Here is a 25,986-nt window from a genome sequence, read left to right on the forward strand (position 1 = left end):
ACTCCCCATTCACCCAGAGAGAGCCAGAGAGAGAGATAGAACACTCCCCATTCACCCAGAGAGCGAGAGAGAGAGAGAGAGAACACTCCACATTCACCCAGAATGTGAGAGAGAGAGAGAGAACACTCCCCATTCACCGAGAGCGAGAGAGAGAGAGAACACTCCTCATTCACCCAGAGAGAGAGAGATAGAGACAACACTCCACATTCACCCAGAGGGAGAGAGAACACTCCCCATTCACCCAGAGAGAACACTCCCCATTCACTCGGAGAGAGAGAGATAGAACACTCCCCATTCACCCAGAGAGAGAGAGAGTGAGAACACTCCCCATTCACCGAGCGAGAGAGAAAGAGTGAGAGAGAGAGAGAACACTCCCCATTCACCCAGAGAGAGGGAGAGAGAGAACACTCCACATTCACCCAGAGAGAGAGAGATAGAACACTCCCCATTCACCCAGAGAGAGAGAGAGAGCACTCCCCATTCAGCCAGAGAGAGAGAGAGAGAGAACACTCCCCATTCACCCAGAGAGAGAGAGAGAACACTCCCCATTCACCCAGAGAGAGAGTGAGAGAGAGCGAGAGAACACTCCCCATTCACCCTGAAAGAGAGAGAGAGAGAACACTCCCCATTCACCCAGAGAGAGAGAGAGAGAGAACACTCCTTTTCACCCAGAGAGAGAGATAACATTCCACATTCACCCAGAGTGAGGGAGAGAGAGAGAGAACACTCCCCATTCACCGTGACAGAGAGAGAGAGAGAGAGAGAGAACACTCCCCATTCACCCAGAGAGAGAGAGAGAGAGAACACTCCCCATTCACCCAGAGAAAGAGAGGGAACACTCCACATTCACCCAGAGAGAGAGAGAGAACCCTCCCCATTCACCCAGAGAAAGAGAGAGATAGAGAGAGAGCGAACTCTCCCCATTCACCCAGAGAGAGTGAGAGAGAGAGAACACTCCCCATTCACCCAGAGAGAGAGAGAGAGAGAGAACACTCCCCATTCACCCAGAGAGAGAGAGAGAGAGAGAACACTCCCTATTCACTGAGAGAGAGAGAGGGAGAGAGAACACTCCCCATTCACCCAGAGAGAGAGAGAGAACACTCCCCATTCACCCAGAGAGAGAGAGAACACTCCCCATTCATCCAGAGAGAGAGAGAGAGAGAGGGAGAACGAGTACACTCCCCATTCACCCAGAGAGAGAGAGAGAACACTCCCCATTCACCCAGAGAGAGAGAGAGAACAGTCCCCATTCACCGAGAGAGAGAGAACACTCCCCATTCACCCAGAGAGAGAGAGAGAGAGAGAACACTACCCATTCACCCAGAGAGAGAGAGAGAGAGAGAGAGAACACTCCCCATTCACCCAGAGAGAGAGAGAGAGAGAGAGAGAGAATGAGAACACTCCCCATTCACCCAGAGAGAGAGGGAGAGAGAGAGAACACTTCCCATTTACCCAGAGAGAGAGAGAGGGAGAGAGAGAGAGGGAGAACGAGAACACTCCCCATTCACCCAGAGAGAGCCAGAGAGAGAGAGAGAACACTCCCCATTCACCCAGAGAGAGAGAGAGAGAATAGTCCCCATTCACCGAGAGGGGGAGAACACTCCCCATTCACCCAGAGAGAGAGAGAGAGAGAACACTCCCCATTCACCCAGAGAGAGAGAGAGAGAGAGAACACTCCCCATTCACCCAGAGAGAGAGAATGAACACTCCCCATTCACCCAGAGAGAGAGAGAGAGAGAACACTCCCCATTCACTCAGAGAGAGAGAGAGAACACTCCCCATTCACCCAGAGAGAGAGAGAGAGGGAGAACGAGAAAACTCCCCATTCACCCAGAGAGAGCCAGAGAGAGAGATAGAACACTCCCCATTCACCCAGAGAGCGAGAGAGAGAGAGAGAGAACACTCCACATTCACCCAGAATGTGAGAGAGAGAGAGAGAACACTCCCCATTCACCGAGAGCGAGAGAGAGAGAGAACACTCCTCATTCACCCAGAGAGAGAGAGATAGAGACAACACTCCACATTCACCCAGAGGGAGAGAGAACACTCCCCATTCACCCAGAGAGAACACTCCCCATTCACTCGGAGAGAGAGAGATAGAACACTCCCCATTCACCCAGAGAGAGAGAGAGTGAGAACACTCCCCATTCACCGAGCGAGAGAGAAAGAGTGAGAGAGAGAGAGAACACTCCCCATACACCCAGAGAGAGAGAGAGAGAGAGAGAGAGAACACTCCCCATTCACCCAGAGAGAGAGAGAACACTCCCCATTCACCCAGAGAGAGAGAGAGAACACTCCCCATTCACCCAGAGAGAGAGAGAGAACAGTCCCCATTCACCGAGAGAGAGAGAACACTCCCCATTCACCCAGAGAGAGAGAGAGAGAGAACACTCCCCATTCACCCAGAGAGAGAGAGAGAGAGAGAGAGAGAGAATGAGAACACTCCCCATTCGCCCAGAGAGAGAGGGAGAGAGAGAGAACACTTCCCATTTACCCAGAGAGAGAGAGAGGGAGAGAGAGAGAGGGAGAACGAGAACACTCCCCATTCACCCAGAGAGAGCCAGAGAGAGAGAGAGAACACTCCCCATTCACCCAGAGAGAGAGAACAGTCCCCATTCACCGAGAGAGGGAGAACACTCCCCATTCACCCAGAGAGATAGAGAGAGAGAACACTCCCCATTCACTCAGAGAGAGAGAGAGAGAACACTCCCCATACACCCAGAGAGAGAGAGAGAGAGAGAGAGAGAACACTCCCCATTCACCCAGAGAGAGAGAGAACACTACCCATTCACCCAGAGAGAGAGAGAGAGAGAGCACTCCCCATTCAGCCAGAAAGAGAGAGAGAGAACACTCCCCATTCACCCAGAGAGAGAGAGAGCGAGAGAACACTCCCCATTCACCCAGAGAGAGAGGGAGAGAGAACACTCCCCATTCACCGAGAGAGAGAGAGAACACGCCCCATTCACCCAGAGAGAGAGTGAGAGAGAGCGAGAGAACACTCCCCATTCACCCAGAAAGAGAGAGAGAGAACACTCCCCATTCACCCAGAGAGAGAGAGAGAGAGAACACTCCTTTTCACCAAGAGGGAGAGATAACATTCCACATTCACCCAGAGTGAGGGAGAGAGAGAGAGAACACTCCCCATTCACCGTGACAGAGAGAGAGAGAGAGAGAGAACACTCCCCATTCACCCAGAGAGAGAGAGAGAACACTCCCCATTCACCCAGAGAGAGAGTGAGAGAGAGCGAGAGAACACTCCCCATTCACCCTGAAAGAGAGAGAGAGAGAACACTCCCCATTCACCCTGAAAGAGAGAGAGAGAGAACACTCCCCATTCACCTAGAGAGAGAGAGAGAGAACACTCCTTTTCACCCAGAGAGAGAGATAACATTCCACATTCACCCAGAGTGAGGGAGAGAGAGAGAGAACACTCCCCATTCACCGTGACAGAGAGAGAGAGAGAACACTCCCCATTCACCCAGAGAAAGAGAGGGAACACTCCACATTCACCCAGAGAGAGAGAGAGAACCCTCCCCATTCACCCAGAGAGAGAGAGAGAGAACACTCCCCATTCACCCAGAGAGAGAGAGAGAGAGAGAGAACACTCCCTATTCACTGAGAGAGACAGAGGGAGAGAGAACACTCCCCATTCACCCACAGAGAGAGAGAGAGAGAGAGAACACTCCCCATTCACCCAGAGAGAGAGAGAACACTCCCCATTCACCCAGAGAGAGAGAGAGAGAGAGAGGGAGAACGAGAACACTCCCCATTCACCCAGAGAGAGAGAGAGAACACTCCCCATTCACCCAGAGAGAGAGAGAGAACAGTCCCCATTCACCGAGAGAGAGAGAACACTCCCCATTCACCCAGAGAGAGAGAGAGAGAGAACACTCCCCATTCACCCAGAGAGAGAGAGAGAGAGAGAGAGAATGAGAACACTCCCCATTCGCCCAGAGAGAGAGGGAGAGAGAGAGAACACTTCCCATTTACCCAGAGAGAGAGAGAGGGAGAGAGAGAGAGGGAGAACGAGAACACTCCCCATTCACCCAGAGAGAGCCAGAGAGAGAGAGAGAACACTCCCCATTCACCCAGAGAGAGAGAACAGTCCCCATTCACCGAGAGAGGGAGAACACTCCCCATTCACCCAGAGAGATAGAGAGAGAGAACACTCCCCATTCACTCAGAGAGAGAGAGAGAGAACACTCCCCATACACCCAGAGAGAGAGAGAGAGAGAGAGAGAGAACACTCCCCATTCACCCAGAGAGAGAGAGAACACTACCCATTCACCCAGAGAGAGAGAGAGAGAGAGCACTCCCCATTCAGCCAGAAAGAGAGAGAGAGAACACTCCCCATTCACCCAGAGAGAGAGAGAGCGAGAGAACACTCCCCATTCACCCAGAGAGAGAGGGAGAGAGAACACTCCCCATTCACCGAGAGAGAGAGAACACGCCCCATTCACCCAGAGAGAGAGTGAGAGAGAGCGAGAGAACACTCCCCATTCACCCAGAAAGAGAGAGAGAGAACACTCCCCATTCACCCAGAGAGAGAGAGAGAGAGAACACTCCTTTTCACCAAGAGGGAGAGATAACATTCCACATTCACCCAGAGTGAGGGAGAGAGAGAGAGAACACTCCCCATTCACCGTGACAGAGAGAGAGAGAGAGAGAGAACACTCCCCATTCACCCAGAGAGAGAGAGAGAACACTCCCCATTCACCCAGAGAGAGAGTGAGAGAGAACACTCCCCATTCACCTAGAGAGAGAGAGAGAGAACACTCCTTTTCACCCAGAGAGAGAGATAACATTCCACATTCACCCAGAGTGAGGGAGAGAGAGAGAGAACACTCCCCATTCACCGTGACAGAGAGAGAGAGAGAACACTCCCCATTCACCCAGAGAAAGAGAGGGAACACTCCACATTCACCCAGAGAGAGAGAGAGAACCCTCCCCATTCACCCAGAGAGAGAGAGAGAACACTCCCCATTCACCCAGAGAGAGAGAGAGAGAGAACACTCCCTATTCACTGAGAGAGACAGAGGGAGAGAGAACACTCCCCATTCACCCAGAGAGAGAGAGAGAGAGAGAGAGAACACTCCCCATTCACCCAGAGAGAGAGAGAACACTCCCCATTCACCCAGAGAGAGAGAGAGAGAGGGAGAACGAGAACACTCCCCATTCACCCAGAGAGAGAGAGAGAACACTCCCCATTCACCCAGAGAGAGAGAGAGAACAGTCCCCATTCACCGAGAGAGAGAGAACACTCCCCATTCACCCAGAGAGAGAGAGAGAGAGAGAACACTACCCATTCACCCAGAGAGAGAGAGAGAGAGAGAGAGAACACTCCCCATTCACCGTGACAGAGAGAGAGAGAGAGAGAGAACACTCCCCATTCACCCAGAGAGAGAGATAGAACACTCCCCATTCACCCAGAGAGAGAGAACAGTCCCCATTCACCGAGAGAGGGAGAACACTCCCCATTCACCCAGAGAGATAGAGAGAGAGAACACTCCCCATTCACTCAGAGAGAGAGAGAGAGAACACTCCCCATTCACCCAGAGAGCGAGAGAGAGAGAGAGAGAGAGAACACTCCACATTTACCCAGAATGTGAGAGAGAGAGAGAGAACACTCCCCATTCACCGAGAGAGAGAGAGAACACTCCTCATTCACCCAGAGAGACAGAGAGAGATAGAGACAACACTCCACATTCACCCAGAGGGAGAGAGATAGAGAGTGAGAACACTCCCCATTCACCGAGCGAGAGAGAAAGAGTGAGAGAGAGAGAGAACACTCCCCATTCACCCAGAGAGAGGGAGAGAGAGAACACTCCACATTCACCCAGAGAGAGAGAGATAGAACACTCCCCATTCACCCAGAGAGAGAGAGAGAGAGAGCACTCCCCATTCAGCCAGAGAGAGAGAGAGAGAGAACACTCCCCATTCACCCAGAGAGAGAGAGAGAACACTCCCCATTCACCCAGAGAGAGAGAGAGAGAGAACACTCCCTATTCACTGAGAGAGACAGAGGGAGAGAGAACACTCCCCATTCACCCAGAGAGAGAGAGAGAGAGAGAGAGAACACTCCCCATTCACCCAGAGAGAGAGAGAGAGAGAGAACACTACCCATTCACCCAGAGAGAGAGAGAGAGAGAGAGAGAACACTCCCCATTCACCGTGACAGAGAGAGAGAGAGAGAGAGAACACTCCCCATTCACCCAGAGAGAGAGATAGAACACTCCCCATTCACCCAGAGAGAGAGAACAGTCCCCATTCACCGAGAGAGGGAGAACACTCCCCATTCACCCAGAGAGATAGAGAGAGAGAACACTCCCCATTCACTCAGAGAGAGAGAGAGAGAACACTCCCCATTCACCCAGAGAGCGAGAGAGAGAGAGAGAGAGAGAACACTCCACATTTACCCAGAATGTGAGAGAGAGAGAGAGAACACTCCCCATTCACCGAGAGAGAGAGAGAACACTCCTCATTCACCCAGAGAGACAGAGAGAGATAGAGACAACACTCCACATTCACCCAGAGGGAGAGAGATAGAGAGTGAGAACACTCCCCATTCACCGAGCGAGAGAGAAAGAGTGAGAGAGAGAGAGAACACTCCCCATTCACCCAGAGAGAGGGAGAGAGAGAACACTCCACATTCACCCAGAGAGAGAGAGATAGAACACTCCCCATTCACCCAGAGAGAGAGAGAGAGAGAGAGCACTCCCCATTCAGCCAGAGAGAGAGAGAGAGAGAGAACACTCCCCATTCACCCAGAGAGAGAGAGAGAACACTCCCCATTCACCCAGAGAGAGAGAGAGAGGGAGAACGAGAAAACTCCCCATTCACCCAGAGAGAGCCAGAGAGAGAGATAGAACACTCCCCATTCACCCAGAGAGCGAGAGAGAGAGAGAGAGAGAACACTCCACATTCACCCAGAATGTGAGAGAGAGAGAGAGAACACTCCCCATTCACCGAGAGCGAGAGAGAGAGAGAACACTCCTCATTCACCCAGAGAGAGAGAGATAGAGACAACACTCCACATTCACCCAGAGGGAGAGAGAACACTCCCCATTCACCCAGAGAGAACACTCCCCATTCACTCGGAGAGAGAGAGATAGAACACTCCCCATTCACCCAGAGAGAGAGAGAGTGAGAACACTCCCCATTCACCGAGCGAGAGAGAAAGAGTGAGAGAGAGAGAGAACACTCCCCATACACCCAGAGAGAGAGAGAGAGAGAGAGAGAGAACACACCCCATTCACCCAGAGAGAGAGAGAACACTACCCATTCACCCAGAGAGAGAGAGAGAGAGAGCACTCCCCATTCAGCCAGAAAGAGAGAGAGAGAACACTCCCCATTCACCCAGAGAGAGAGAGAGCGAGAGAACACTCCCCATTCACCCAGAGAGAGAGGGAGAGAGAACACTCCCCATTCACCGAGAGAGAGAGAGAACACGCCCCATTCACCCAGAGAGAGAGTGAGAGAGAGCGAGAGAACACTCCCCATTCATCCAGAAAGAGAGAGAGAGAACACTCCCCATTCACCCAGAGAGAGAGAGAGAGAGAACACTCCTTTTCACCAAGAGGGAGAGATAACATTCCACATTCACCCAGAGTGAGGGAGAGAGAGAGAGAACACTCCCCATTCACCGTGACAGAGAGAGAGAGAGAGAGAGAACACTCCCCATTCACCCAGAGAGAGAGAGAGAACACTCCCCATTCACCCAGAGAGAGAGTGAGAGAGAGCGAGAGAACACTCCCCATTCACCCTGAAAGAGAGAGAGAGAGAACACTCCCCATTCACCCTGAAAGAGAGAGAGAGAGAACACTCCCCATTCACCTAGAGAGAGAGAGAGAGAACACTCCTTTTCACCCAGAGAGAGAGATAACATTCCACATTCACCCAGAGTGAGGGAGAGAGAGAGAGAACACTCCCCATTCACCGTGACAGAGAGAGAGAGAGAACACTCCCCATTCACCCAGAGAAAGAGAGGGAACACTCCACATTCACCCAGAGAGAGAGAGAGAACCCTCCCCATTCACCCAGAGAGAGAGAGAGAGAACACTGCCCATTCACCCAGAGAGAGAGAGAGAGAGAGAGAACACTCCCTATTCACTGAGAGAGACAGAGGGAGAGAGAACACTCCCCATTCACCCACAGAGAGAGAGAGAGAGAGAGAGAACACTCCCCATTCACCCAGAGAGAGAGAGAACACTCCCCATTCACCCAGAGAGAGAGAGAGAGAGGGAGAACGAGAACACTCCCCATTCACCCAGAGAGAGAGAGAGAACACTCCCCATTCACCCAGAGAGAGAGAGAGAACAGTCCCCATTCACCGAGAGAGAGAGAACACTCCCCATTCACCCAGAGAGAGAGAGAGAGAGAACACTCCCCATTCACCCAGAGAGAGAGAGAGAGAGAGAGAGAGAGAATGAGAACACTCCCCATTCGCCCAGAGAGAGAGGGAGAGAGAGAGAACACTTCCCATTTACCCAGAGAGAGAGAGAGGGAGAGAGAGAGAGGGAGAACGAGAACACTCCCCATTCACCCAGAGAGAGCCAGAGAGAGAGAGAGAACACTCCCCATTCACCCAGAGAGAGAGAACAGTCCCCATTCACCGAGAGAGGGAGAACACTCCCCATTCACCCAGAGAGATAGAGAGAGAGAACACTCCCCATTCACTCAGAGAGAGAGAGAGAGAACACTCCCCATACACCCAGAGAGAGAGAGAGAGAGAGAGAGAGAACACTCCCCATTCACCCAGAGAGAGAGAGAACACTACCCATTCACCCAGAGAGAGAGAGAGAGAGAGCACTCCCCATTCAGCCAGAAAGAGAGAGAGAGAACACTCCCCATTCACCCAGAGAGAGAGAGAGCGAGAGAACACTCCCCATTCACCCAGAGAGAGAGGGAGAGAGAACACTCCCCATTCACCGAGAGAGAGAGAGAACACGCCCCATTCACCCAGAGAGAGAGTGAGAGAGAGCGAGAGAACACTCCCCATTCACCCAGAAAGAGAGAGAGAGAACACTCCCCATTCACCCAGAGAGAGAGAGAGAGAGAACACTCCTTTTCACCAAGAGGGAGAGATAACATTCCACATTCACCCAGAGTGAGGGAGAGAGAGAGAGAACACTCCCCATTCACCGTGACAGAGAGAGAGAGAGAGAGAGAACACTCCCCATTCACCCAGAGAGAGAGAGAGAACACTCCCCATTCACCCAGAGAGAGAGTGAGAGAGAGAGAACACTCCCCATTCACCCAGAGAGAGAGTGAGAGAGAGCGAGAGAACACTCCCCATTCACCCTGAAAGAGAGAGAGAGAGAACACTCCCCATTCACCCTGAAAGAGAGAGAGAGAGAACACTCCCCATTCACCTAGAGAGAGAGAGAGAGAACACTCCTTTTCACCCAGAGAGAGAGATAACATTCCACATTCACCCAGAGTGAGGGAGAGAGAGAGAGAACACTCCCCATTCACCGTGACAGAGAGAGAGAGAGAACACTCCCCATTCACCCAGAGAAAGAGAGGGAACACTCCACATTCACCCAGAGAGAGAGAGAGAACCCTCCCCATTCACCCAGAGAGAGAGAGAGAGAACACTCCCCATTCACCCAGAGAGAGAGAGAGAGAGAACACTCCCTATTCACTGAGAGAGACAGAGGGAGAGAGAACACTCCCCATTCACCCAGAGAGAGAGAGAGAGAGAGAGAGAACACTCCCCATTCACCCAGAGAGAGAGAGAACACTCCCCATTCACCCAGAGAGAGAGAGAGAGAGGGAGAACGAGAACACTCCCCATTCACCCAGAGAGAGAGAGAGAACACTCCCCATTCACCCAGAGAGAGAGAGAGAACAGTCCCCATTCACCGAGAGAGAGAGAACACTCCCCATTCACCCAGAGAGAGAGAGAGAGAGAGAACACTACCCATTCACCCAGAGAGAGAGAGAGAGAGAGAACACTCCCTATTCACTGAGAGAGAGAGAGGGAGAGAGAACACTCCCCATTCACCCAGAGAGAGAGAGAGAACACTCCCCATTCACCCAGAGAGCGAGAGAGAGAGAGAGAGAGAGAACACTCCACATTTACCCAGAATGTGAGAGAGAGAGAGAGAACACTCCCCATTCACCGAGAGAGAGAGAGAACACTCCTCATTCACCCAGAGAGACAGAGAGAGATAGAGACAACACTCCACATTCACCCAGAGGGAGAGAGATAGAGAGTGAGAACACTCCCCATTCACCGAGCGAGAGAGAAAGAGTGAGAGAGAGAGAGAACACTCCCCATTCACCCAGAGAGAGGGAGAGAGAGAACACTCCACATTCACCCAGAGAGAGAGAGATAGAACACTCCCCATTCACCCAGAGAGAGAGAGAGAGAGAGCACTCCCCATTCACCCAGAGAGAGAGAGAGAGGGAGAACGAGAAAACTCCCCATTCACCCAGAGAGAGCCAGAGAGAGAGATAGAACACTCCCCATTCACCCAGAGAGCGAGAGAGAGAGAGAGAGAACACTCCACATTCACCCAGAATGTGAGAGAGAGAGAGAGAACACTCCCCATTCACCGAGAGCGAGAGAGAGAGAGAACACTCCTCATTCACCCAGAGAGAGAGAGATAGAGACAACACTCCACATTCACCCAGAGGGAGAGAGAACACTCCCCATTCACCCAGAGAGAACACTCCCCATTCACTCGGAGAGAGAGAGATAGAACACTCCCCATTCACCCAGAGAGAGAGAGAGTGAGAACACTCCCCATTCACCGAGCGAGAGAGAAAGAGTGAGAGAGAGAGAGAACACTCCCCATACACCCAGAGAGAGAGAGAGAGAGAGAGAGAGAACACACCCCATTCACCCAGAGAGAGAGAGAACACTACCCATTCACCCAGAGAGAGAGAGAGAGAGAGCACTCCCCATTCAGCCAGAAAGAGAGAGAGAGAACACTCCCCATTCACCCAGAGAGAGAGAGAGCGAGAGAACACTCCCCATTCACCCAGAGAGAGAGGGAGAGAGAACACTCCCCATTCACCGAGAGAGAGAGAGAACACGCCCCATTCACCCAGAGAGAGAGTGAGAGAGAGCGAGAGAACACTCCCCATTCATCCAGAAAGAGAGAGAGAGAACACTCCCCATTCACCCAGAGAGAGAGAGAGAGAGAACACTCCTTTTCACCAAGAGGGAGAGATAACATTCCACATTCACCCAGAGTGAGGGAGAGAGAGAGAGAACACTCCCCATTCACCGTGACAGAGAGAGAGAGAGAGAGAGAACACTCCCCATTCACCCAGAGAGAGAGAGAGAACACTCCCCATTCACCCAGAGAGAGAGTGAGAGAGAGCGAGAGAACACTCCCCATTCACCCTGAAAGAGAGAGAGAGAGAACACTCCCCATTCACCCTGAAAGAGAGAGAGAGAGAACACTCCCCATTCACCTAGAGAGAGAGAGAGAGAACACTCCTTTTCACCCAGAGAGAGAGATAACATTCCACATTCACCCAGAGTGAGGGAGAGAGAGAGAGAACACTCCCCATTCACCGTGACAGAGAGAGAGAGAGAACACTCCCCATTCACCCAGAGAAAGAGAGGGAACACTCCACATTCACCCAGAGAGAGAGAGAGAACCCTCCCCATTCACCCAGAGAGAGAGAGAGAGAACACTGCCCATTCACCCAGAGAGAGAGAGAGAGAGAGAGAACACTCCCTATTCACTGAGAGAGACAGAGGGAGAGAGAACACTCCCCATTCACCCACAGAGAGAGAGAGAGAGAGAGAGAACACTCCCCATTCACCCAGAGAGAGAGAGAACACTCCCCATTCACCCAGAGAGAGAGAGAGAGAGGGAGAACGAGAACACTCCCCATTCACCCAGAGAGAGAGAGAGAACACTCCCCATTCATCCAGAGAGAGAGAGAGAACAGTCCCCATTCACCGAGAGAGAGAGAACACTCCCCATTCACCCAGAGAGAGAGAGAGAGAGAACACTCCCCATTCACCCAGAGAGAGAGAGAGAGAGAGAGAGAGAGAATGAGAACACTCCCCATTCGCCCAGAGAGAGAGGGAGAGAGAGAGAACACTTCCCATTTACCCAGAGAGAGAGAGAGGGAGAGAGAGAGAGGGAGAACGAGAACACTCCCCATTCACCCAGAGAGAGCCAGAGAGAGAGAGAGAACACTCCCCATTCACCCAGAGAGAGAGAACAGTCCCCATTCACCGAGAGAGGGAGAACACTCCCCATTCACCCAGAGAGATAGAGAGAGAGAACACTCCCCATTCACTCAGAGAGAGAGAGAGAGAACACTCCCCATACACCCAGAGAGAGAGAGAGAGAGAGAGAGAGAACACTCCCCATTCACCCAGAGAGAGAGAGAACACTACCCATTCACCCAGAGAGAGAGAGAGAGAGAGCACTCCCCATTCAGCCAGAAAGAGAGAGAGAGAACACTCCCCATTCACCCAGAGAGAGAGAGAGCGAGAGAACACTCCCCATTCACCCAGAGAGAGAGGGAGAGAGAACACTCCCCATTCACCGAGAGAGAGAGAGAACACGCCCCATTCACCCAGAGAGAGAGTGAGAGAGAGCGAGAGAACACTCCCCATTCACCCAGAAAGAGAGAGAGAGAACACTCCCCATTCACCCAGAGAGAGAGAGAGAGAGAACACTCCTTTTCACCAAGAGGGAGAGATAACATTCCACATTCACCCAGAGTGAGGGAGAGAGAGAGAGAACACTCCCCATTCACCGTGACAGAGAGAGAGAGAGAGAGAGAACACTCCCCATTCACCCAGAGAGAGAGAGAGAACACTCCCCATTCACCCAGAGAGAGAGTGAGAGAGAGAGAACACTCCCCATTCACCCAGAGAGAGAGTGAGAGAGAGCGAGAGAACACTCCCCATTCACCCTGAAAGAGAGAGAGAGAGAACACTCCCCATTCACCCTGAAAGAGAGAGAGAGAGAACACTCCCCATTCACCTAGAGAGAGAGAGAGAGAACACTCCTTTTCACCCAGAGAGAGAGATAACATTCCACATTCACCCAGAGTGAGGGAGAGAGAGAGAGAACACTCCCCATTCACCGTGACAGAGAGAGAGAGAGAACACTCCCCATTCACCCAGAGAAAGAGAGGGAACACTCCACATTCACCCAGAGAGAGAGAGAGAACCCTCCCCATTCACCCAGAGAGAGAGAGAGAGAACACTCCCCATTCACCCAGAGAGAGAGAGAGAGAGAACACTCCCTATTCACTGAGAGAGACAGAGGGAGAGAGAACACTCCCCATTCACCCAGAGAGAGAGAGAGAGAGAGAGAGAACACTCCCCATTCACCCAGAGAGAGAGAGAACACTCCCCATTCACCCAGAGAGAGAGAGAGAGAGGGAGAACGAGAACACTCCCCATTCACCCAGAGAGAGAGAGAGAACACTCCCCATTCACCCAGAGAGAGAGAGAGAACAGTCCCCATTCACCGAGAGAGAGAGAACACTCCCCATTCACCCAGAGAGAGAGAGAGAGAGAGAACACTACCCATTCACCCAGAGAGAGAGAGAGAGAGAGAGAGAACACTCCCCATTCACCGTGACAGAGAGAGAGAGAGAGAGAGAACACTCCCCATTCACCCAGAGAGAGAGATAGAACACTCCCCATTCACCCAGAGAGAGAGAACAGTCCCCATTCACCGAGAGAGGGAGAACACTCCCCATTCACCCAGAGAGATAGAGAGAGAGAACACTCCCCATTCACTCAGAGAGAGAGAGAGAGAACACTCCCCATTCACCCAGAGAGCGAGAGAGAGAGAGAGAGAGAGAACACTCCACATTTACCCAGAATGTGAGAGAGAGAGAGAGAACACTCCCCATTCACCGAGAGAGAGAGAGAACACTCCTCATTCACCCAGAGAGACAGAGAGAGATAGAGACAACACTCCACATTCACCCAGAGGGAGAGAGATAGAGAGTGAGAACACTCCCCATTCACCGAGCGAGAGAGAAAGAGTGAGAGAGAGAGAGAACACTCCCCATTCACCCAGAGAGAGGGAGAGAGAGAACACTCCACATTCACCCAGAGAGAGAGAGATAGAACACTCCCCATTCACCCAGAGAGAGAGAGAGAGAGAGCACTCCCCATTCAGCCAGAGAGAGAGAGAGAGAGAGAACACTCCCCATTCACCCAGAGAGAGAGAGAGAACACTCCCCATTCACCCAGAGAGAGAGAGAGAGGGAGAACGAGAAAACTCCCCATTCACCCAGAGAGAGCCAGAGAGAGAGATAGAACACTCCCCATTCACCCAGAGAGCGAGAGAGAGAGAGAGAGAACACTCCACATTCACCCAGAATGTGAGAGAGAGAGAGAGAACACTCCCCATTCACCGAGAGCGAGAGAGAGAGAGAACACTCCTCATTCACCCAGAGAGAGAGAGATAGAGACAACACTCCACATTCACCCAGAGGGAGAGAGAACACTCCCCATTCACCCAGAGAGAACACTCCCCATTCACTCGGAGAGAGAGAGATAGAACACTCCCCATTCACCCAGAGAGAGAGAGAGTGAGAACACTCCCCATTCACCGAGCGAGAGAGAAAGAGTGAGAGAGAGAGAGAACACTCCCCATACACCCAGAGAGAGAGAGAGAGAGAGAGAGAGAACACTCCCCATTCACCCAGAGAGAGAGAGAACACTACCCATTCACCCAGAGAGAGAGAGAGAGAGAGCACTCCCCATTCAGCCAGAAAGAGAGAGAGAGAACACTCCCCATTCACCCAGAGAGAGAGAGAGCGAGAGAACACTCCCCATTCACCCAGAGAGAGAGGGAGAGAGAACACTCCCCATTCACCGAGAGAGAGAGAGAACACGCCCCATTCACCCAGAGAGAGAGTGAGAGAGAGCGAGAGAACACTCCCCATTCATCCAGAAAGAGAGAGAGAGAACACTCCCCATTCACCCAGAGAGAGAGAGAGAGAGAACACTCCTTTTCACCAAGAGGGAGAGATAACATTCCACATTCACCCAGAGTGAGGGAGAGAGAGAGAGAACACTCCCCATTCACCGTGACAGAGAGAGAGAGAGAGAGAGAACACTCCCCATTCACCCAGAGAGAGAGAGAGAACACTCCCCATTCACCCAGAGAGAGAGTGAGAGAGAGCGAGAGAACACTCCCCATTCACCCTGAAAGAGAGAGAGAGAGAACACTCCCCATTCACCCTGAAAGAGAGAGAGAGAGAACACTCCCCATTCACCTAGAGAGAGAGAGAGAGAACACTCCTTTTCACCCAGAGAGAGAGATAACATTCCACATTCACCCAGAGTGAGGGAGAGAGAGAGAGAACACTCCCCATTCACCGTGACAGAGAGAGAGAGAGAACACTCCCCATTCACCCAGAGAAAGAGAGGGAACACTCCACATTCACCCAGAGAGAGAGAGAGAACCCTCCCCATTCACCCAGAGAGAGAGAGAGAGAACACTCCCCATTCACCCAGAGAGAGAGAGAGAGAGAGAGAACACTCCCTATTCACTGAGAGAGACAGAGGGAGAGAGAACACTCCCCATTCACCCACAGAGAGAGAGAGAGAGAGAGAGAGAACACTCCCCATTCACCCAGAGAGAGAGAGAACACTCCCCATTCACCCAGAGAGAGAGAGAGAGAGGGAGAACGAGAACACTCCCCATTCACCCAGAGAGAGAGAGAGAACACTCCCCATTCACCCAGAGAGAGAGAGAGAACAGTCCCCATTCACCGAGAGAGAGAGAACACTCCCCATTCACCCAGAGAGAGAGAGAGAGAGAACACTCCCCATTCACCCAGAGAGAGAGAGAGAGAGAGAGAGAGAGAATGAGAACACTCCCCATTCGCCCAGAGAGAGAGGGAGAGAGAGAGAACACTTCCCATTTACCCAGAGAGAGAGAGAGGGAGAGAGAGAGAGGGAGAACGAGAACACTCCCCATTCACCCAGAGAGAGCCAGAGAGAGAGAGAGAACACTCCCCATTCACCCAGAGAGAGAGAACAGTCCCCATTCACCGAGAGAGGGAGAACACTCCCCATTCACCCAGAGAGATAGAGAGAGAGAACACTCCCCATTCACTCAGAGAGAGAGAGAGAGAACACTCCCCATACACCCAGAGAGAGAGAGAGAGAGAGAGAGAGAACACTCCCCATTCACCCAGAGAGAGAGAGAACACTACCCATTCACCCAGAGAGAGAGAGAGAGAGAGCACTCCCCATTCAGCCAGAAAGAGAGAGAGAGAACACTCCCCATTCACCCAGAGAGAGAGAGAGCGAGAGAACACTCCCCATTCACCCAGAGAGAGAGGGAGAGAGAACACTCCCCATTCACCGAGAGAGAGAGAGAACACGCCCCATTCACCCAGAGAGAGAGTGAGAGAGAGCGAGAGAACACTCCCCATTCACCCAGAAAGAGAGAGAGAGAACACTCCCCATTCACCCAGAGAGAGAGAGAGAGAGAACACTCCTTTTCACCAAGAGGGAGAGATAACATTCCACATTCACCCAGAGTGAGGGAGAGAGAGAGAGAACACTCCCCATTCACCGTGACAGAGAGAGAGAGAGAGAGAGAACACTCCCCATTCACCCAGAGAGAGAGAGAGAACACTCCCCATTCACCCAGAGAGAGAGTGAGAGAGAGCGAGAGAACACTCCCCATTCACCCTGAAAGAGAGAGAGAGAGAACACTCCCCATTCACCCTGAAAGAGAGAGAGAGAGAACACTCCCCATTCACCTAGAGAGAGAGAGAGAGAACACTCCTTTTCACCCAGAGAGAGAGATAACATTCCACATTCACCCAGAGTGAGGGAGAGAGAGAGAGAACACTCCCCATTCACCGTGACAGAGAGAGAGAGAGAACACTCCCCATTCACCCAGAGAAAGAGAGGGAACACTCCACATTCACCCAGAGAGAGAGAGAGAACCCTCCCCATTCACCCAGAGAGAGAGAGAGAGAACACTCCCCATTCACCCAGAGAGAGAGAGAGAGAGAACACTCCCTATTCACTGAGAGAGACAGAGGGAGAGAGAACACTCCCCATTCACCCAGAGAGAGAGAGAGAGAGAGAGAGAGAACACTCCCCATTCACCCAGAGAGAGAGAGAACACTCCCCATTCACCCAGAGAGAGAGAGAGAGAGGGAGAACGAGAACACTCCCCATTCACCCAGAGAGAGAGAGAGAACACTCCCCATTCACCCAGAGAGAGAGAGAGAACAGTCCCCATTCACCGAGAGAGAGAGAACACTCCCCATTCACCCAGAGAGAGAGAGAGAGAGAGAACACTACCCATTCACCCAGAGAGAGAGAGAGAGAGAGAGAGAACACTCCCCATTCACCGTGACAGAGAGAGAGAGAGAGAGAGAACACTCCCCATTCACCCAGAGAGAGAGATAGAACACTCCCCATTCACCCAGAGAGAGAGAACAGTCCCCATTCACCGAGAGAGGGAGAACACTCCCCATTCACCCAGAGAGATAGAGAGAGAGAACACTCCCCATTCACTCAGAGAGAGAGAGAGAGAACACTCCCCATTCACCCAGAGAGCGAGAGAGAGAGAGAGAGAGAGAACACTCCACATTTACCCAGAATGTGAGAGAGAGAGAGAGAACACTCCCCATTCACCGAGAGAGAGAGAGAACACTCCTCATTCACCCAGAGAGACAGAGAGAGATAGAGACAACACTCCACATTCACCCAGAGGGAGAGAGATAGAGAGTGAGAACACTCCCCATTCACCGAGCGAGAGAGAAAGAGTGAGAGAGAGAGAGAACACTCCCCATTCACCCAGAGAGAGGGAGAGAGAGAACACTCCACATTCACCCAGAGAGAGAGAGATAGAACACTCCCCATTCACCCAGAGAGAGAGAGAGAGAGAGCACTCCCCATTCAGCCAGAGAGAGAGAGAGAGAGAACACTCCCCATTCACCCAGAGAGAGAGAGAGAACACTCCCCATTCACCCAGAGAGAGAGAGAGAGAGAACACTCCCTATTCACTGAGAGAGACAGAGGGAGAGAGAACACTCCCCATTCACCCAGAGAGAGAGAGAGAGAGAGAGAGAACACTCCCCATTCACCCAGAGAGAGAGAGAACACTCCCCATTCACCCAGAGAGAGAGAGAGAGAGGGAGAACGAGAACACTCCCCATTCACCCAGAGAGAGAGAGGGAACACTCCCCATTCACCCAGAGAGAGAGAGAACAGTCCCCATTCACCGAGAGAGAGAGAACACTCCCCATTCACCCAGAGAGAGAGAGAACACTCCCCATTCACCCAGAGAGAGAGAGAGAGAGGGAGAACGAGAACACTCCCCATTCACCCAGAGTGAGAGAGAGAACACTCCCCATTCACCCAGAGAGAGAGAGAACAGTCCCCATTCACCGAGAGAGAGAGAACACACCCCATTCACCCAGAGAGAGAGAGAGAGAGAGAACACTACCCATTCACCCAGAGAGAGAGAGAGAGAGAGAGAGAACACTCCCCATTCACCCAGAGAGAGAGAGAGAGAGAGAGAGAGAATGAGAACACTCCCCATTCGCCCAGAGAGAGAGGGAGAGAGGGAGAACACTTCCCATTTACCCAGAGAGAGAGAGAGAGAGAGAGAGAGAGAACGAGAACACTCCCCATTCACCCAGAGAGAGCCAGAGAGAGAGAGAGAACACTCCCCATTCACCCAGAGAGAGCGAGAACAGTCCCCATTCACCGAGAGAGGGACAACACTCCCCATTCACCCAGAGAGAGAGAGAGAGAGAACACTCCCCATTCACCCAGAGAGAGAGAATGAACACTCCCCATTCACTCAGAGAGAGAGAGAGAGAACACTCCCCATTCACCCAGAGAGAGAGAGAGAGGGAGAACGAGAACACTCCCCATTCACAAAGAGAGAGCCAGAGAGAGAGAACACTCCCCATTCACCCAGAGAGCGAGAGAGAGCGAAAGAGAACACTCCACATTCACCCAGAATGTGAGAGAGAGAGAGAGAACACTCCCCATTCACCGAGAGCGAGAGAGAGAGAGAACACTCCTCATTCACCCAGAGGGAGAGAGAACACTCCCCATTCACCCAGAGAGAACACTCCCCATTCACCCAGAGAGAGAGAGATAGAACACTCCCCATTCACCCAGAGAGAGAGAGAGTGAGAACACTCCCCATTCACCGAGCGAGAGAGAAAGAGTGAGAGAGAGAGAGAACACTCCCCATACACCCAGAGAGAGAGAGAGAGAGAGAGAGAACACTCCCCATTCACCCAGAGAGAGAGAGAACACTACCCATTCACCCAGAGACAGGGAGCGAGAGAACACTCCACATTCACCCAGAGAGAACACTCCCCATTCACTCGGAGAGAGAGAGATAGAACACTCCCCATTCACCCAGAGAGAGAGAGAGAGAGAGCACTCCCCATTCAGCCAGAAAGAGAGAGAGAGAACACTCCCCATTCACCCAGAGAGAGAGAGAGCGAGAGAACACTCCCCATTCACCCAGAGAGAGAGAGGGAGAGAGAACACTCCCCATTCACCGAGAGAGAGAGAGAACACGCCCCATTCACCCAGAGAGAGAGTGAGAGAGAGCGAGAGAACACTCCCCATTCACCCAGAAAGAGAGAGAGAGAACACTCCCCATTCACCCAGAGAGAGAGAGAGAGAGAACACTTCTTTTCACCAAGAGGGAGAGATAACATTCCACATTCACCCAGAGTGAGGGAGAGAGAGAGAGAACACTCCCCATTCACCGTGACAGAGAGAGAGGGAGAGAGAGAGAACACTCCCCATTCACCCAGAGAGAGAGAGAGAACACTCCCCATTCACCCAGAGAGAGAGAGAGAGAGAGAGAACACTCCCCATTCACCCAGAGAGAGAGAGAGAGAGAACACTTCTTTTCACCAAGAGGGAGAGATAACATTCCACATTCACCCAGAGTGAGGGAGAGAGAGAGAGAACACTCCCCATTCACCGTGACAGAGAGAGAGAGAGAGAGAGAGAACACTCCCCATTCACCCAGAGAGAGAGAGAGAGAGAACACTCCCCATTCACCCAGAGAAAGAGAGGGAACACTCCACATTCACCCAGAGAGAGAGAGAGAACCCTCCCCATTCACCCAGAGAAAGAGAGAGATAGAGAGAGAGCGAACTCTCCCCATTCACCCAGAGAGAGTGAGAGAGAGAGAACACTCCCCATTCACCCAGAGAGAGAGAGAGAGAACACTCCCCATTCACCCAGAGAGAGAGAGAGAGAGAACACTCCCTATTCACTGAGAGAGACAGAGGGAGAGAGAACACTCCCCATTCACCCAGAGAGAGAGAGAGAGAGAGAGAGAACACTCCCCATTCACCCAGAGAGAGAGAGAACACTCCCCATTCACCCAGAGAGAGAGAGAGAGAGGGAGAACGAGAACACTCCCCATTCACCCAGAGAGAGAGAGAGAACACTCCCCATTCATCCAGAGAGAGAGAGAACAGTCCCCATTCACCGAGAGAGAGAGAACACTCCCCATTCACCCAGAGAGAGAGAGAGAGAGAACACTACCCATTCACCCAGAGAGAGAGAGAGAGAGAGAGAGAGAACACTCCCCATTCACCCAGAGAGAGAGAGAGAGAGAGAGAGAGAATGAGAACACTCCCCATTCGCCCAGAGAGAGAGGGAGAGAGAGAGAACACTTCCCATTTACCCAGAGAGAGAGAGAGGGAGAGAGAGAGAGGGAGAACGAGAACACTCCCCATTCACCCAGAGAGAGCCAGAGAGAGAGAGAGAACACTCCCCATTCACCCAGAGAGAGAGAACAGTCCCCATTCACCGAGAGAGGGAGAACACTCCCCATTCACCCAGAGAGATAGAGAGAGAGAACACTCCCCATTCACTCAGAGAGAGAGAGAGAGAACACTCCCCATTCACCCAGAGAGCGAGAGAGAGAGAGAGAGAGAGAGAACACTCCACATTTACCCAGAATGTGAGAGAGAGAGAGAGAACACTCCCCATTCACCGAGAGAGAGAGAGAACACTCCTCATTCACCCAGAGAGACAGAGAGAGATAGAGACAACACTCCACATTCACCCAGAGGGAGAGAGATAGAGAGTGAGAACACTCCCCATTCACCGAGCGAGAGAGAAAGAGTGAGAGAGAGAGAGAACACTCCCCATTCACCCAGAGAGAGGGAGAGAGAGAACACTCCACATTCACCCAGAGAGAGAGAGATAGAACACTCCCCATTCACCCAGAGAGAGAGAGAGAGCACTCCCCATTCAGCCAGAGAGAGAGAGAGAGAGAACACTCCCCATTCACCCAGAGAGAGAGAGAGAACACTCCCCATTCACCCAGAGAGAGAGTGAGAGAGAGCGAGAGAACACTCCCCATTCACCCTGAAAGAGAGAGAGAGAGAACACTCCCCATTCACCCAGAGAGAGAGAGAGAGAGAACACTCCTTTTCACCCAGAGAGAGAGATAACATTCCACATTCACCCAGAGTGAGGGAGAGAGAGAGAGAACACTCCCCATTCACCGTGACAGAGAGAGAGAGAGAGAGAGAGAACACTCCCCATTCACCCAGAGAGAGAGAGAGAGAGAACACTCCCCATTCACCCAGAGAAAGAGAGGGAACACTCCACATTCACCCAGAGAGAGAGAGAGAACCCTCCCCATTCACCCAGAGAAAGAGAGAGATAGAGAGAGAGCGAACTCTCCCCATTCACCCAGAGAGAGTGAGAGAGAGAGAACACTCCCCATTCACCCAGAGAGAGAGAGAGAGAGAGAACACTCCCCATTCACCCAGAGAGAGAGAGAGAGAGAGAACACTCCCTATTCACTGAGAGAGAGAGAGGGAGAGAGAACACTCCCCATTCACCCAGAGAGAGAGAGAGAGAGAGAGAGAACACTCCCCATTCACCCAGAGAGAGAGAGAACACTCCCCATTCATCCAGAGAGAGAGAGAGAGAGAGGGAGAACGAGTACACTCCCCATTCACCCAGAGAGAGAGAGAGAACACTCCCCATTCACCCAGAGAGAGAGAGAGAACAGTCCCCATTCACCGAGAGAGAGAGAACACTCCCCATTCACCCAGAGAGAGAGAGAGAGAGAGAACACTACCCATTCACCCAGAGAGAGAGAGAGAGAGAGAGAGAGAGAACACTCCCCATTCACCCAGAGAGAGAGAGAGAGAGAGAGAGAGAGAATGAGAACACTCCCCATTCACCCAGAGAGAGAGGGAGAGAGAGAGAACACTTCCCATTTACCCAGAGAGAGAGAGAGGGAGAGAGAGAGAGGGAGAACGAGAACACTCCCCATTCACCCAGAGAGAGCCAGAGAGAGAGAGAGAACACTCCCCATTCACCCAGAGAGAGAGAGAGAGAATAGTCCCCATTCACCGAGAGAGGGAGAACACTCCCCATTCACCCAGAGAGAGAGAGAGAGAGAACACTCCCCATTCACCCAGAGAGAGAGAGAGAGAGAACACTCCCCATTCACTCAGAGAGAGAGAGAGAACACTCCCCATTCACCCAGAGAGAGAGAGAGAGGGAGAACGAGAAAACTCCCCATTCACCCAGAGAGAGCCAGAGAGAGAGATAGAACACTCCCCATTCACCCAGAGAGCGAGAGAGAGAGAGAGAGAGAACACTCCACATTCACCCAGAATGTGAGAGAGAGAGAGAGAACACTCCCCATTCACCGAGAGCGAGAGAGAGAGAGAACACTCCTCATTCACCCAGAGAGAGAGAGATAGAGACAACACTCCACATTCACCCAGAGGGAGAGAGAACACTCCCCATTCACCCAGAGAGAACACTCCCCATTCACTCGGAGAGAGAGAGATTGAACACTCCCCATTCACCCAGAGAGAGAGAGAGTGAGAACACTCCCCATTCACCGAGCGAGAGAGAAAGAGTGAGAGAGAGAGAGAACACTCCCCATACACCCAGAGAGAGAGAGAGAGAGAGAGAGAGAACACTCCCCATTCACCCAGAGAGAGAGAGAACACTACCCATTCACCCAGAGAGAGAGAGAGAGAGAGCACTCCCCATTCAGCCAGAAAGAGAGAGAGAGAACACTCCCCATTCACCCAGAGAGAGAGAGAACAATCCCCATTCACCGAGAGAGAGAGAACACTCCCCATTCACCCAGAGAGAGAGAGAACACTCCCCATTCACCCAGAGAGAGAGAGAGAGAGAGGGAGAACGAGAACACTCCCCATTCACCCAGAGAGAGAGAGAGAACACTCCCCATTCACCCAGAGAGAGAGAGAACAGTCCCCATTCACCGAGAGAGAGAGAACACACCCCATTCACCCAGAGAGAGAGAGAGAGAGAGAACACTACCCATTCACCCAGCGAGAGAGAGAGAGAGAGAGAGAACACTCCCCATTCACCCAGAGAGAGAGAGAGAGAGAATGAGAACACTCCCCATTCGCCCAGAGAGAGAGGGAGAGAGGGAGAACACTTCCCATTTACCCAGAGAGAGAGAGAGAGAGAGAGAGAGAGAACGAGAACACTCCCCATTCACCCAGAGAGAGCCAGAGAGAGAGAGAGAACACTCCCCATTCACCCAGAGAGAGAGCGAGAACAGTCCCCATTCACCGAGAGAGGGACAACACTCCCCATTCACCCAGAGAGAGAAAGAGAGAGAACACTCCCCATTCACCCAGAGAGAGAGAATGAACACTCCCCATTCACTCAGAGAGAGAGAGAGAGAACACTCCCCATTCACCCAGAGAGAGAGAGAGAGGGAGAACGAGAACACTCCCCATTCACAAAGAGAGAGCCAGAGAGAGAGAACACTCCCCATTCACCCAGAGAGCGAGAGAGAGCGAAAGAGAACACTCCACATTCACCCAGAATGTGAGAGAGAGAGAGAGAACACTCCCCATTCACCGAGAGCGAGAGAGAGAGAGAACACTCCTCATTCACCCAGAGAGAGAGAGATAGAGACAACACTCCACATTCACCCAGAGGGAGAGAGAACACTCCCCATTCACCCAGAGAGAACACTCCCCATTCACCCAGAGAGAGAGAGATAGAACACTCCCCATTCACCCAGAGAGAGAGAGAGTGAGAACACTCCCCATTCACCGAGCGAGAGAGAAAGAGTGAGAGAGAGAGAGAACACTCCCCATACACCCAGAGAGAGAGAGAGAGAGAGAGAGAACACTCCCCATTCACCCAGAGAGAGAGAGAACACTACCCATTCACCCAGAGACAGGGAGCGAGAGAACACTCCACATTCACCCAGAGAGAACACTCCCCATTCACTCGGAGAGAGAGAGATAGAACACTCCCCATTCACCCAGAGAGAGAGAGAGAGAGAGCACTCCCCATTCAGCCAGAAAGAGAGAGAGAGAACACTCCCCATTCACCCAGAGAGAGAGAGAGCGAGAGAACACTCCCCATTCACCCAGAGAGAGAGAGGGAGAGAGAACACTCCCCATTCACCGAGAGAGAGAGAGAACACGCCCCATTCACCCAGAGAGAGAGTGAGAGAGAGCGAGAGAACACTCCCCATTCACCCAGAAAGAGAGAGAGAGAACACTCCCCATTCACCCAGAGAGAGAGAGAGAGAGAACACTTCTTTTCACCAAGAGGGAGAGATAACATTCCACATTCACCCAGAGTGAGGGAGAGAGAGAGAGAACACTCCCCATTCACCGTGACAGAGAGAGAGAGAGAGAGAGAGAACACTCCCCATTCACCCAGAGAGAGAGAGAGAACACTCCCCATTCACCCAGAGAGAGAGAGAGAGAGAGAGAACACTCCCCATTCACCCAGAGAGAGAGAGAGAGAGAACACTTCTTTTCACCAAGAGGGAGAGATAACATTCCACATTCACCCAGAGTGAGGGAGAGAGAGAGAGAACACTCCCCATTCACCGTGACAGAGAGAGAGAGAGAGAGAGAGAACACTCCCCATTCACCCAGAGAGAGAGAGAGAGAGAACACTCCCCATTCACCCAGAGAAAGAGAGGGAACACTCCACATTCACCCAGAGAGAGAGAGAGAACCCTCCCCATTCACCCAAAGAAAGAGAGAGAGAGAGAGAGAGCGAACTCTCCCCATTCACCCAGAGAGAGTGAGAGAGAGAGAACACTCCCCATTCACCCAGAGAGAGAGAGAGAGAACACTCCCCATTCACCCAGAGAGAGAGAGAGAGAGAACACTCCCTATTCACTGAGAGAGACAGAGGGAGAGAGAACACTCCCCATTCACCCAGAGAGAGAGAGAGAGAGAGAGAGAACACTCCCCATTCACCCAGAGAGAGAGAGAACACTCCCCATTCACCCAGAGAGAGAGAGAGAGAGGGAGAACGAGTACACTCCCCATTCACCCAGAGAGAGAGAGAGAACACTCCCCATTCATCCAGAGAGAGAGAGAACAGTCCCCATTCACCGAGAGAGAGAGAACACTCCCCATTCACCCAGAGAGAGAGAGAGAGAGAACACTACCCATTCACCCAGAGAGAGAGAGAGAGAGAGAGAGAACACTCCCCATTCACCCAGAGAGAGAGAGAGAGAGAGAGAGAGAGAATGAGAACACTCCCCATTCGCCCAGAGAGAGAGGGAGAGAGAGAGAACACTTCCCATTTACCCAGAGAGAGAGAGAGGGAGAGAGAGAGAGGGAGAACGAGAACACTCCCCATTCACCCAGAGAGAGCCAGAGAGAGAGAGAGAACACTCCCCATTCACCCAGAGAGAGAGAACAGTCCCCATTCACCGAGAGAGGGAGAACACTCCCCATTCACCCAGAGAGATAGAGAGAGAGAACACTCCCCATTCACTCAGAGAGAGAGAGAGAGAACACTCCCCATTCACCCAGAGAGCGAGAGAGAGAGAGAGAGAGAGAGAACACTCCACATTTACCCAGAATGTGAGAGAGAGAGAGAGAACACTCCCCATTCACCGAGAGAGAGAGAGAACACTCCTCATTCACCCAGAGGGAGAGAGATAGAGAGTGAGAACACTCCCCATTCACCGAGCGAGAGAGAAAGAGTGAGAGAGAGAGAGAACACTCCCCATTCACCCA

This window comes from Pristiophorus japonicus, chromosome X (genome assembly GCF_044704955.1).
Source record: "Pristiophorus japonicus isolate sPriJap1 chromosome X, sPriJap1.hap1, whole genome shotgun sequence".
Lineage (NCBI taxonomy): Eukaryota > Metazoa > Chordata > Chondrichthyes > Pristiophoridae > Pristiophorus > Pristiophorus japonicus.